The sequence below is a fragment of the Triturus cristatus genome, chromosome 4_1 (assembly GCF_964204655.1).
Source record: "Triturus cristatus chromosome 4_1, aTriCri1.1, whole genome shotgun sequence".
Taxonomy (NCBI): domain Eukaryota; kingdom Metazoa; phylum Chordata; class Amphibia; order Caudata; family Salamandridae; genus Triturus; species Triturus cristatus.
This window is the reverse complement of record NC_140585.1, coordinates 979629610-979642662: the sequence shown is the minus strand read 5'-3', so window position 1 is coordinate 979642662 and position 13053 is coordinate 979629610.

The window sequence follows — 13053 nt, the reverse complement described above, 5'->3', positions numbered from 1 at the left end:
ATTCACATTTGAAACGGAAGAGAATACAGTCGATTAAAATGTTCAGCAAAGTCTTTAGCAGAATGTGTGAAAGTGGTGCAGATTGGGGTGTACAAATTCTCCCTACTTCCACGGATAGAGTAAATTCACAGATACACGCACATACACTCATCATACGCTTGGGCCCATTTCACTAACATACACTCAGATTACTCTATCAACACTGAACCTGTGGAAAGAAACCCTTCTAAACACCCTGCATCTACACTTATGGTCGATAAGACCTAATTGACACTGTCTTGAGTCATGATTTAACCAATAATAATCAACAATAATCAAAATAGAGTACTCAATAATTGACAAGAAATAACCACCAACACAGTATCTCAAATAATGGTAATTTATATAAAATTAGTTCAAAGAAAATCAATTCAAAAGCAAAATCATTATTCTCATAATTACCTATTCTAGCTAGATGTCATAAATGGGTCAGGACAGGTCTCTCGATAGAAGTCTTTTAGGTCACCGTCCTCACAGCATCGATCCTCACCAACGCAAGTTCGGAAAGAAGTGGCCTCAGAATCCAAAATGCAATGACCTAACCCTCTCTAAGCTAACAATATTTATAATAAATTTAACAAAAGGAAGGCAACATAAAATGTTTTAGATATCCGCTGAACCGCTGAGCAAAGCGAGCAGGAAAGGATGTAGCATCGCTACATTTGGAAAATCTCCGCTCAGAAAAAATCACAAAAATACAAAGACGGAAGACGGAACTAAATCTTGAAAATGTTTCTTTTTCATGTTCATATTTCCTCGGAACCAGCAGGATGATCACAATTTCATTGTGGCTCCTTTGTCTTCCAAGGACATTTGGATGTCCGCCCAGAGCTGCTGTCCTCACGGAAAACTTTTAACCAGGCGAAGACTGTGGTCAGATGACTCTCGACCATGTTCAGCAAGGCCTTCTCATCAAAATCTCAGCACTCGAATGTAGGCTTTAAACGGTAGCCATTTTTCACTAGGCCAAAACGTACCATCTTAATTAAAAGAGACAAAAACAACGTTACCACAGCATAGTGATTAAACAGTGTTAACCCCACTAATACCCTTATGCGTATGTAATTATCTAGCCTTTGCAACACAAGAAAAGCATTAGTACACAACATTTAAAAAGCGTTTTTGTGCTTTAAAATAAACAGCACTTAGCAACATTTATTAATAAAACATGCACATTATTAGTAAACAACACAAATGCATCCCCACGTGTAGTTTTCTCTTGTTAGTTCGTATTGGTTAATTAGAACATTTACACAAAACAAATAATTAGTAATTATAAATTAATAATTTTAATTTCTTTCGACAATAGACAAACCAGAGCTTAAAAAAAACAATAGATTTTCAACAGAAAACTCTGCTCCAGCAATCCCCCCTTTGGTGATATTATCACCAAATAAACAACCCAAAAAAAAAATTAATAAAATTGAATCCCAATTTTTAGGAGAAACTGGAAATGTCTTTTTCTTTTTCACAACACTAGACACCAGACTCCCTTTCATCATCCCTCTTTGTCTCCAAATAAACACTCTCCCTCAATTCTTCTAATTCTATTTCTTGTGGATCTCTTTTTCTTTTATTTCTCCTTTCAATATTTCTTTTAATTAATTTCTTTTTCCCTCCCCTGTTTTTACAACACAAACACACCAATCTTAGTATCAATAAAGCAACAATTCTACAAGTCAAAGGAAACAATATCTTACCTATAATAGTACTACCTATTTTTGCAATAAAACTCTTAACAGCAACTATTTTATTAGCTATTTTAGTCCAAATACTCTCAGCTTCCAGTGGTACGAATTCTTCATGCAAATCAGTAATATTTATGATATAGACCTTCAGGTCTTTGCTTTCGTCTGGAATGTAAGTGCAACAATGTTGAACTTTCAATATTCCACAGACCCCACCCTCCTTGGCTAATAGAATATCAAGGGCAAGTCGATTTTGCATAGACATGGCACGTACGGCAATCAATTCCGTATTCACCAAAACAAACCCTCCAGCGGTATTTGTCGATAAGCGATCCACCACTGTTGACAGTTTTCGAATCCCATAAGCATTCAAAGAAATTCCCACTGCTGGAATTAAAGCTCCAAAAATGTCACCCACTATTTCTGACCAAGTTTCTCTCTTAAAACGTGTTAGAATAGAAGATGTAGAACATATTAATTTACTATCTATATGAAAAATCTTTGGAAAGACCAGGCCCACATAACACGTGCCATACCAATGATAAGGCAACTTGTAATAAGCCTTGTTCCCACAAACATAATACACTCCTGGGAAAACTGGATCCTCTCCTCCTCTAAAACCCCATCCTGTCGCAATGAAGTATGTATCATGACACTCACTAGTCCCAACAAAGTATGTATCATATTGGGATTTCCTTCTTGTAATGCACAGCTTACCCTTCTGTGGTGCATCTAAAGCTAAAGTTGGACTAGCTCCATTTCTCAATTCTTTTCCCATCTCAATGTCCCAAATTGTCTCACTCACTTTATATTTCCCTGCCTTTTCATGCATGCTCAATCTCCTTTCCTCCACCATGTTTAGGAAAGCTTTCTCCTCTTCTTTCAGACTGCAAGTTAAATTATTCTTAAAAATGTAATCTAATGTTAATTCTTCTTTCTCAATAAAAATCTCACAAAAATGTTAGCTTCTTTAGCTGGATTCAGCTTTTCATTCATAGGCAATTGCCCAAAAATACTATCTTTGTTAGACATCTCATAATCTATTTTCCCAGCAAATAAAAAACACTACTTAACACACTACAAGAAATTCCATACGTAACTGGTAAATGGTGATAAGTAACACCCTCTGAAACGGATGCAGGTAATTGCATACAAACGTAACAATCCCTCACTTCCATTGTCTTCACATATTCATACAACAATTTCGAAAAAACATTGCTAGAAAAATCATTAATTGACCTATCTTTATGCATGTAAGTATTACTAATTCTAGTTGGAACTACTTTTTGTGAACTTTTCTCTACATTAGTCTCATTCTCAGTATGTATTTCAAATGTACCTATTGTAACTCTAAATGTAACTAATAAAGCTAAAACACCCCATAGTAGCATCAATAATCCAGTACAGCAACAGCACATTCTACACCATCTTTTCAAGAAGGCATATCTACTTTGATTATTCTCTATGTTAGCCATTTTACTACTTTGACCGTGTCTTTTGACTTAGCCTCTACTACTCCACTACTGTATTACTCTTTATTTCTGTATTACTTCAGATAGCTGAATTTCAGACTTTCTCCTTTTCACTTTTCTCCAAGTGATTTCTTCAGTTCACTCAATTTGGATATTCATCACTTTTCACTCCTTCTTCTTCAGCAACATCAAATTGTATCAGTTCATGAACAACATCCTGTGCATCCGACTCTTCTCCAATGTCAGTCAGGATAACTTTTAAGATTCCAACAGATTTTTCCTTTTCCTCAACCACTTTTCTCAAGATCCCCTCCGGATTGTCTCGATTCACTGCTTCTTCTTCTTCTCCTCCTTCAGACAGTGCCACATAAGACCATTCCGGTGATCTGTACTTTTGGTTGGGTCTTCTAATTCTCTTTATCTCCTTGGGTTCTCTTGACTCCTTTTGCTCCTTTCTTTTTACTTCGTTTTGACTCGACACCTCATTCACTTGTTCAGCTTTCGATGTATTTGCTCTTATCAGTCTGTATCTCAGCCTCTTTACTCTGTTGTTAGGCCAAAAATCTCCTCTTACAACCTTTTTCGGTCTTGTTTCTATATTATTTCTTTCTCCAATCCAAGTTCTCTTTCTCAGAACTCGACCTTCTGATTTTTCATTCTCACTTTCATCCGATTCTGTTTCAAATGCCTCTTGTTCTTCAGCAGTTTTCTTTCGCTCCACAGTCTTTTTCACCACTGTTTGAGACTTCCCTACTTCTTTCCCTCCTCGAGTCTCCGACACGCAATCTTCTTGCTGTCTACTTGTCCCTTCACCTAGCTTATCAGGAATGTTCCCTACACCTCCTCGTGGGTCTTCCGCAATCTGTCCCTCTCTATCTTCTTCTGACCCTACTTCTTCTTCAGGTATAATCTCAAGTGGTTCTTCAATCTCCTCTTTTGATTCAGGAGTAGTCTCTGTGGAATTACTCTTTTCTCTTCTTTTTCCTCCACTGCTTTTTGGAACTTCAGGCTCTCTTACAGAATCTGATCTCCCTTCTGAGACTCTCAATGGTTCTCTTGAAGTCTTTTCTGCTTCCTTTCCTGGACTTTGATTTTTTGTCACTGGTTCTGGGTCTTCATCATCACTGGAATCTGATTCTTCAAAATACTCCTTGCCAGTCCCATCCTTTGGGTTTGGAACTCTCAGAGTATGACTCGCATGTACCCAGTTTTTCACACCAGCACACTTCACTGCAGTTGTCGTAGTCAAAATAACTTGTCTTGGCCTTCCCCACCTTGGAACCAAGCAATTTCTTCTTCTGTGTACTTTAATCCTCACCCAGTCCCCTGGACTCAGATCATGAGCTTGCTTCTTCTCAAGTGTGGTAGCTTCTTCTCTAACCTGGTGAAACACAGAATGAACTGCGTCAGCCAGGCCTTTACAGTAATCCAAAATCATGTCATCAGTTATTGTCATCAACTTATTGACAGGTACAAATGCATGACGCATTGCACGTCCCATCAAAATTTCGTGCGGACTCAACCCAGTAGTTCTATCTGGAGTAGATCTAATAGTCATTAGCACTAGAGGCAAGACATCAGGCCATTTCATTCCAGTGGATAAACACATCTTACCAATCCTGTTCTTGATTGTGCCATTTATCTGTTCAACAACACCAGAAGCCTCTGGCCTATATGCACAATGTAGCTTTTGCTGTATGCCCAATGCTTCACAAATCAAACTCATGAGCTCATTATAGAAGTGTCCACCTCTATCAGACTCAATCGTTACTGGAAACCCGTACCTAGGAATCAACTCTCTTAACAGTAACTTTGCCACTGTTATTCCATCATTTCTCCTAGTCGGATAGGCCTCCACCCATCTTGAGAACAAACAGACTACCACTAGAACATACCTCAGTCTGTTCACTTGGGGCATTTCAATGAAATCTACCTGCATTCTCGTGAAAGGACCACCTTCTCTGCCTATCGTTCCCAGACTCACCACTGTCTTTTTCCCAGTGTTAAATTGCTGGCAAATCAAACATCTCTGACAGATGCTCTCTGCAATTGTCCTGAACTTTGCATTGTACCAAGTCTGTTTAAAAGACCTGATCATCGCATCCCTTCCCAAATGTCCCTGGCCATGATACATCCTTGCCATTGTCGACAGCATTGAGTTGGGCATAACTGGTCTGCCATCTCTATAGACCCAAACATGGTCTGTTTCTCTTGGGGCACAACCTTCCTTGATCCAGTCTTTCTTTTCTTCCTTTCCTGCCTCATCCTGCAACTGTTTCACTTCATCCCACGTTTCTAGGACATTAGTAAACATCACAGAATAAAAAGACATTTCCCCTTCTCGTTCCCTATTAATCGAGTGATTGTTCTTAGCACAATATTGTGCAATGTCGTTGGCAAATCTGTTTCCAACTGTCACAAAATCATCTACTTGTCCATGAGCAGCACATTTTACAACTGCTAATTCTTTAGGCAGCTGTATCGCCTCAAGCAATTTCCCAATCACTTCTGCATTCTTTATTGGAGTCCCACTCGACGTCAAGAAACCTCTCTGTAGCCAAAGTTGGCCAAAATCATGCACAACTCCAAATCCATACTGACTATCAGTCATCACAGTCACTCTCAGATCTTTCCCAATCTCACAAGCTTTCGTCAATGCCACCAATTCTGCAACTTGTGCAGATTTCACTCCTTTCAATGGTGATGCTTCCATCACTTCTGAAACCTTGCACACTGCATATGCTGCACTCAGCACACCCTCATCATTCCTCAGGCATGATCCATCTACAAACAGCACATGATCACTCTCAAGTAAGGGAAGATCCCTTATGTCTGGTCTCGGTTTTGTACAGTAATCCAGCACATCCAAACAATTGTGATCATCTTCTGTCTTCACACCCACATTTTCAATATCCGGCAACAATGTCGCTGGATTTACATTCACACATCTCTCAAGAGTCACATTTGATGCTCCCAGAATAACTTTCTCATATTTAGTCAGCCGACTATGTGACATGTACTGAGTTCTGCTTCTTGTCAAAAGAATTGCCACATTATGAGGTACGAATACCCTTACAGGATATCCCATTATGATTCCCTCACTCTGTTCCAGACTTCTGCATGTTGCAGCCACAGATTTCAGACAACCTGGTAAACCCACAGCTACAGGGTCAAGTGTCGATGAGAAGTACGCAATAGGCCTTCTCAGTAATCCATGCTTCTGGATTAACACTGAAAGTGCACATCCATTTCTCTCACTGCAGTACAATTCAAACTCTTTCTCATAGTCTGGCATACCCAAAGCAGGGGCTTCACACATTCTGCTCTTCAGCTCCTCAAATGCTGCCATTTGTTCTCCATCTAGTTCCAATGGATCTGTCATATCACTTTTTGTCAGCTTAATCAGTGGCTTTGCTATCAGCGAGAAATTAATTATCCACTGACGACAATAACCCACCATTCCCAGGAACATTCTCACTTCCCTCTGGGTCTTTGGGGCTTTCATTTCTCTGATCATTCTAATCCTGTCATCAGTCACTTTTCTTAGACCTTTTTCAATATTGTGTCCAAGATAATGCACCTCTTTCTTGCAAAATTGCAATTTAGCTGGAGATACCTTTAACCCTCCATCTGCCAGATGATTCAGTAAAGCTATGGTATCTACTTCACAAGCTTCACGTGTCTTTGATGCCACAAGCAAATCATCAATATACTGCACTAGTACTGAATTTTCAGGCATAATCAAGCTCTCCAATGATTTTTTCAATAACTGATTGAATATCGAAGGACTCTCTGTATACCCCTGTGGGATACGACACCATGCTAAAATACGCTGGCCAAACCTAAATGCAAAAATCGGCTGGCTGTCATGATGCAATGGAATTGAAAAGAAAGCATGACACAAATCAATCACTGTGTACCACTCAGCATCATGTGGAATCTGATACAAAATCACTGACGGATTTGGCACAATAGGACAACATGCCACCACAATTTGATTAACTTTTCTCAAATCCTGTACAATCCTGAACTTCCCATTAGGTTTCTTTAGCCCCATTATCGGTGAGTTACACGGGCTACTCAATAGTTCTCTTAATACTCCTTGCTGAATCATTTTCTCAATAATAGGAGTTATTCCCTCAATTATTTCTGGTGTCATTTTGTACTGAGGAATGTTAGGATAAGTAATTCCCTCTTTCACTGAAATTTTCACAGGATCTACATTATTCATCAATCCCACATCCTCTCCAGTAAAATCCCAAACTGTCCTTTTCACTGTGTCTCTCAGCTCTTGAGGCAAATCCTCCGGATCAAACACAGCATATGCACCAATTAACTCACTCTCTCTATTTTCTAGAGTCACTCGGTACAAAACATCCTCATCTGGTGTTTCAAAAGCTATTCCATCCGGTGTACAAAAAATTGTACAGTTCATTTTACAAAGCAGATCCCTGCCTAACAAGTTCACTGGACTAGTGTCACAGACAATAAATCTGTGCATGTCTGAAAATTTCCCTATTTGTAGTCTTACTGGTTTAGTAAGACGTGTCTTGATTTGTGTATTGGCTACACCAACTACTTGGATTGCTTCATCCGAGAGAGGAAGATTTCTAATATCTGTTGACCTGACAGTTGATCTTGTCGCACCTGTGTCTACTAAAAAAGTAACACCTTCTTCATTTATTTTTCCATCCACAAATGGTCCTGCCTGGTCTATTTCTAGAGTTGCACCAAGTATGCACTCTTCCTCCTCTCTTCGGCACCGTCAATAATCACCTTCAGACTCACTCCCTTCATTCTTTAACAAGTACTGCTGTACCTGGTTAGAACGCCTTGGTTTGTTTACCTGCTCATCATTGTAGAATCCCGAATCCTGATTGTACTTTTGTGATCCTCTATTCTGCGGCAAGGGCGGTTTTGGCTCTTGACTCTGCTGTTTCACAACAGAAGGTTGTTGCTGCTGTCGATTATTCCCTTCGTTCTGCACCTGTTGATTTAAGGGTTTACTCTCATTATTCGCTAATGGTGGATTGGTACATTCAGATCTCCAATGTCCCAGTTGGCCACAGTTGTGACACGGGAACTTCTTTTTGGCTTCCTCAAGATTCCCCTTTCCTTTCCCTGCATATCTGGGCCTATTCCCTTGATTATTTCCTGCATTATTCGCCTGTTCCACCAACTGTGCTTCCTGTCTTTCCGCAACTTTCACTTGTGCCCACATTGCTTTCTCTTTCAGCTTTCTCTGTTTTGCTTCAATTTCATCACTGAAGTATTTTGCATGTCTCAAAATCTCATCTATTTTCTTACTCTGCCAGTCCACTGTATGCTCACGAATTCTCTCACTAATCTCAGGTCTCAGGCCATATACAAATCTGTATACAAAATGACTCAAATCCTTGTCACCCAGGTGTTCATCCCCACTGAATTGTTTAAAAGCCAGTATCAGCCTCTCATAAAAAGCATGAACCGATTCTTTTGCTTCCTGATGTGTTCGATCTATTTTAACCCAGTCTGTCTCTTTTGGAGGTACTTTATTTTTCAGATATACGATCACCTGCTCATACTTTCTCATTACCTCTGGATCTGGTGCTCCTGTTCTCTGATCTCTTGGATATTCCTCAGTAGGCCAACTTACAACTATTTTACACTCAGCCCACAAGTTTGCTGGAACAATTATATCAAACAAACTATTCAGGTCAATCCACAGCACTTTTGACAATTTCACAAACCTGTCTACCTGCCTATACCACTCGACGGGCTTTTCTCTCAGTCGAGGGAAATCATTCGTAAATGATAAAATATCCTGTCTGGTCCATGGAACATGTACATATCCTCCTCCAGGTATTTCTCTCATAGGATAAGCATCCACTGTTTTCTCTTTTTCTCTCACAGGAAATGCTGAATAAGTCCTATCTCCTGATTCTTCTCTTTTCTTGTACCACCTATCCTTCCACTTCTCAACATCACCCCATTTTCGCAATAAAGCGATCATCTCTTTAATCTGTCCTGTTCTACCAGCACCATTCAGATTTTCAATGTCTTTGTCTGTGAAATCCATCCTGTAAGACTTCTGCAAAGCTTTCACTTTAGCAATGTCAACTCCGTGCTCATTCGCTATTGCTCTTAATCGGTCATGTGTATTTTTAGCTCTCCAGGTGATATTTTTACACATAAATAACAATTCACCATCATGATGATTTTTCAGAATTTCTGTAGGAACTGTCCCTGCAACAAGCTCTTCTAATTCTACACGTAACCTAGCCACATCAATTGCCTGTGAATCTTTATCCCTCTTTTGAAGAACTTTCATCCATTCATTCAAATCTTCAGCTGTTATTTCAGTAGATTTTCTCACTGGAACCACTTTCTTCTGCGGTTCTAAAATCGGCATCCCTGAACAACTAGCTTCACCAGCATCCAATCTTGAATTAGACTGTATCTCTAATCCTTCACTACATGTCTCATGTCTGGATTGTCTCAAATCATCATTTTCTGTCCTTTTTCCTGAATCTCCTGAAGGACCAGCCAAACTTGTCAATCTATTCCCAACATATGGAATCACCAAACTATTTTCACCTACCCTCTGCTTATCAAAAACAGGCATAACCAGACCTATGGTTACAGGCACTGTAACAGCTTCTAGATTCTTTGTCAGCTCTCTAATCTTTTCAGTCAACTCTGATGTAGTTCTGGCTAATTCTCTCGTATTTTCGCCACCGCTTCTATTTTCTCTTTCCCTGAAAGGATTACCACTTCTTAACTCAGGTGTCACATTTTCTGTCTCAATGATACGCAATGTATCTCTTATCGGAGAAACAACTGGTGTGCTCTCTTCTGGTTCTGGTCTATATGGAGGTGGTCTTTTGTAAATCATGTCATTCAAGACTTCATCCTCATACTCATTAACTCCATATCTTCTCACTTCTGTCTCAGGAACCCTCTCTGTACCCTTCTCTTCAACTGTTCTCATAAGGTATAATCCCTCTGACATACTAGCATCTCGCCATCTCTTCATTCGATCATGATGAGTTTCACGATCATATCTCCTCCCAAACATGTATCTGTAATTTCCCCCAGACCTCTGTTTTTCTCGCTCATGTACTTCCTCTTCCCATTCCACTAAAGCCTCAAACTGTGTCGGCCTTGGTCTTGGGTCAAGACACAACATCTTTTCCCGCAAATTTTTCAACACGGCCAGATTAAATGAACCATGTTCTGGAAATGCTAGAACACCATCTTCTTTAGTATACCTAACCCAATTCACCAACCATATACAGGTATGATACCCATATCTCGCAGCCATGAAGGATGCAGGCGTTTTCGATGGAGGTAACAATTCACCTTCTCTCGTTTTAACATCTTTATCCTTGTCGAACCAATTTTTAATCTTTCTGAACAAAGATTTTTTCTTTTTCTCTTCTTGGTAATACATTTTAGCTTTTACCAAACTTCCTAATAACAGCGCGACTCACACTAACGCACCAATCCTGGAGCGTCTACGTCACCCTGTATTCCTTCCAATCCTTGCGCGGCTCACACCAACGCACCAATCTCAGCGCGAGCACTGTTCTGATCTAATATCCAATCAAAGCGCGGTCTGTTTGACGTCAGCAGTCGCTGCAGTTTCTCCTGCTCCTGTCTCCTGTCAGTCGTCTACCCCTCCTTTACAAAACTTCTCAGTAGACTTCGTGTCAGATTCTACAAAATCTATTAGTTACAACATATAAACATCTCCATTGTCTGTTTCGCTAACCAAAGAATAGTAAAGAAAATCTATTTCACAAGAATACCGTTGACACAGTGGCACATCCCTCTACTCTACCCTTCTAACATGCATTCATTAACTGTTTCCTCTAGGACTGCTCCAAAGAGTTTTACAATCAACTAAATGTATGAGCATTCACGCACATTCATACAAGAAAATGTAGTACATACACACAGAATCCTGCTTTTCCCGAGAACAGCGAACAATCTGCCCCACTACAGAATTATAACATACGTTAACCAAGCAGTGTTTTCTTCTGCCCAGTCCTTCAGACAAGCTCAGAGAATACCTATTACTCCTCCCGCGATAAGCTTTAACGGTAAACCTTACGGATCCCTGGGACTTAAGACCAGAGTTTCACAGATAACCTTCGCTACCATACACACTCCTTTTATTCCAGAAATATTTCTAATAGTAACACACAACGATGTCACTAATTCCGAACACAGACAATGTGACTCGCAACTTCAATTGTCACACGTTTTTCCTGAATACGTATAGGACCAACAATCCCGTCTTTCCCGAGAGCAGCATATACTTCCCTCTGCCCTACTACGGAACTGCTACCAGCTCCCAAATTCCAGAAGCACTACATAAAATTCAACATGACGACTCCAACATATAGTATTAGTACATATACCAACATCAATCAATAATCAATAAATCAAAAGCCAATGTACAAGCAATCTAATCAGATCAAGACAATCATCAATAACCATCAAATTCTGCTACCAGGAAATTGGTGCAGATTGGGGTGTACAAATTCTCCCTACTTCCACGGATAGAGTAAATTCACAGATACACGCACATACACTCATCATACGCTTGGGCCCATTTCACTAACATACACTCAGATTACTCTATCAACACTGAACCTGTGGAAAGAAACCCTTCTAAACACCCTGCATCTACACTTATGGTCGATAAGACCTAATTGACACTGTCTTGAGTCATGATTTAACCAATAATAATCAACAATAATCAAAATAGAGTACTCAATAATTGACAAGAAATAACCACCAACACAGTATCTCAAATAATGGTAATTTATATAAAATTAGTTCAAAGAAAATCAATTCAAAAGCAAAATCATTATTCTCATAATTACCTATTCTAGCTAGATGTCATAAATGGGTCAGGACAGGTCTCTCGATAGAAGTCTCTTAGGTCACCGTCCTCACAGCATCGATCCTCACCAACGCAAGTTCGGAAAGAAGTGGCCTCAGAATCCAAAATGCAATGACCTAACCCTCTCTAAGCTAACAATATTTATAATAAATTTAACAAAAGGAAGGCAACATAAAATGTTTTAGATATCCGCTGAACCGCTGAGCAAAGCGAGCAGGAAAGGATGTAGCATCGCTACATTTGGAAAATCTCCGCTCAGAAAAAATCACAAAAATAAAAAGACGGAACTAAATCTTGAAAATGTTTCTTTTTCATGTTCATATTTCCTCGGAACCAGCATGATGATCACAATTTCATTGTGGCTCCTTTGTCTTCCAAGGACATTTGGATGTCCGCCCAGAGCTGCTGTCCTCACGGAAAACTTTTAACCAGGCGAAGACTGTGGTCAGATGACTCTCGACCATGTTCAGCAAGGCCTTCTCATCAAAATCTCAGCACTCGAATGTAGGCTTTAAACGGTAGCCATTTTTCACTAGGCCAAAACATACCATCTTAATTAAAAGAGACAAAAACAACGTTACCACAGCATAGTGATTAAACAGTGTTAACCCCACTAATACCCTTATGTGTATGTAATTATCTAGCCTTTGCAACACAAGAAAAGCATTAGTACACAACATTTAAAAAGCGTTTTTGTGCTTTAAAATAAACAGCACTTAGCAACATTTATTAATAAAACATGCACATTATTAGTAAACAACACAAATGCATCCCCACGTGTAGTTTTCTCTTGTTAGTTCGTATTGGTTAATTAGAACATTTACACAAAACAAATAATTAGTAATTATAAATTAATAATTTTAATTTCTTTCGGCAATAGACAAACCAGAGCTTAAAAAAAACAATAGATTTTCAACAGAAATCTCTGCTCCAGCAAAAGCAGGCTCATCTTACTCAAACA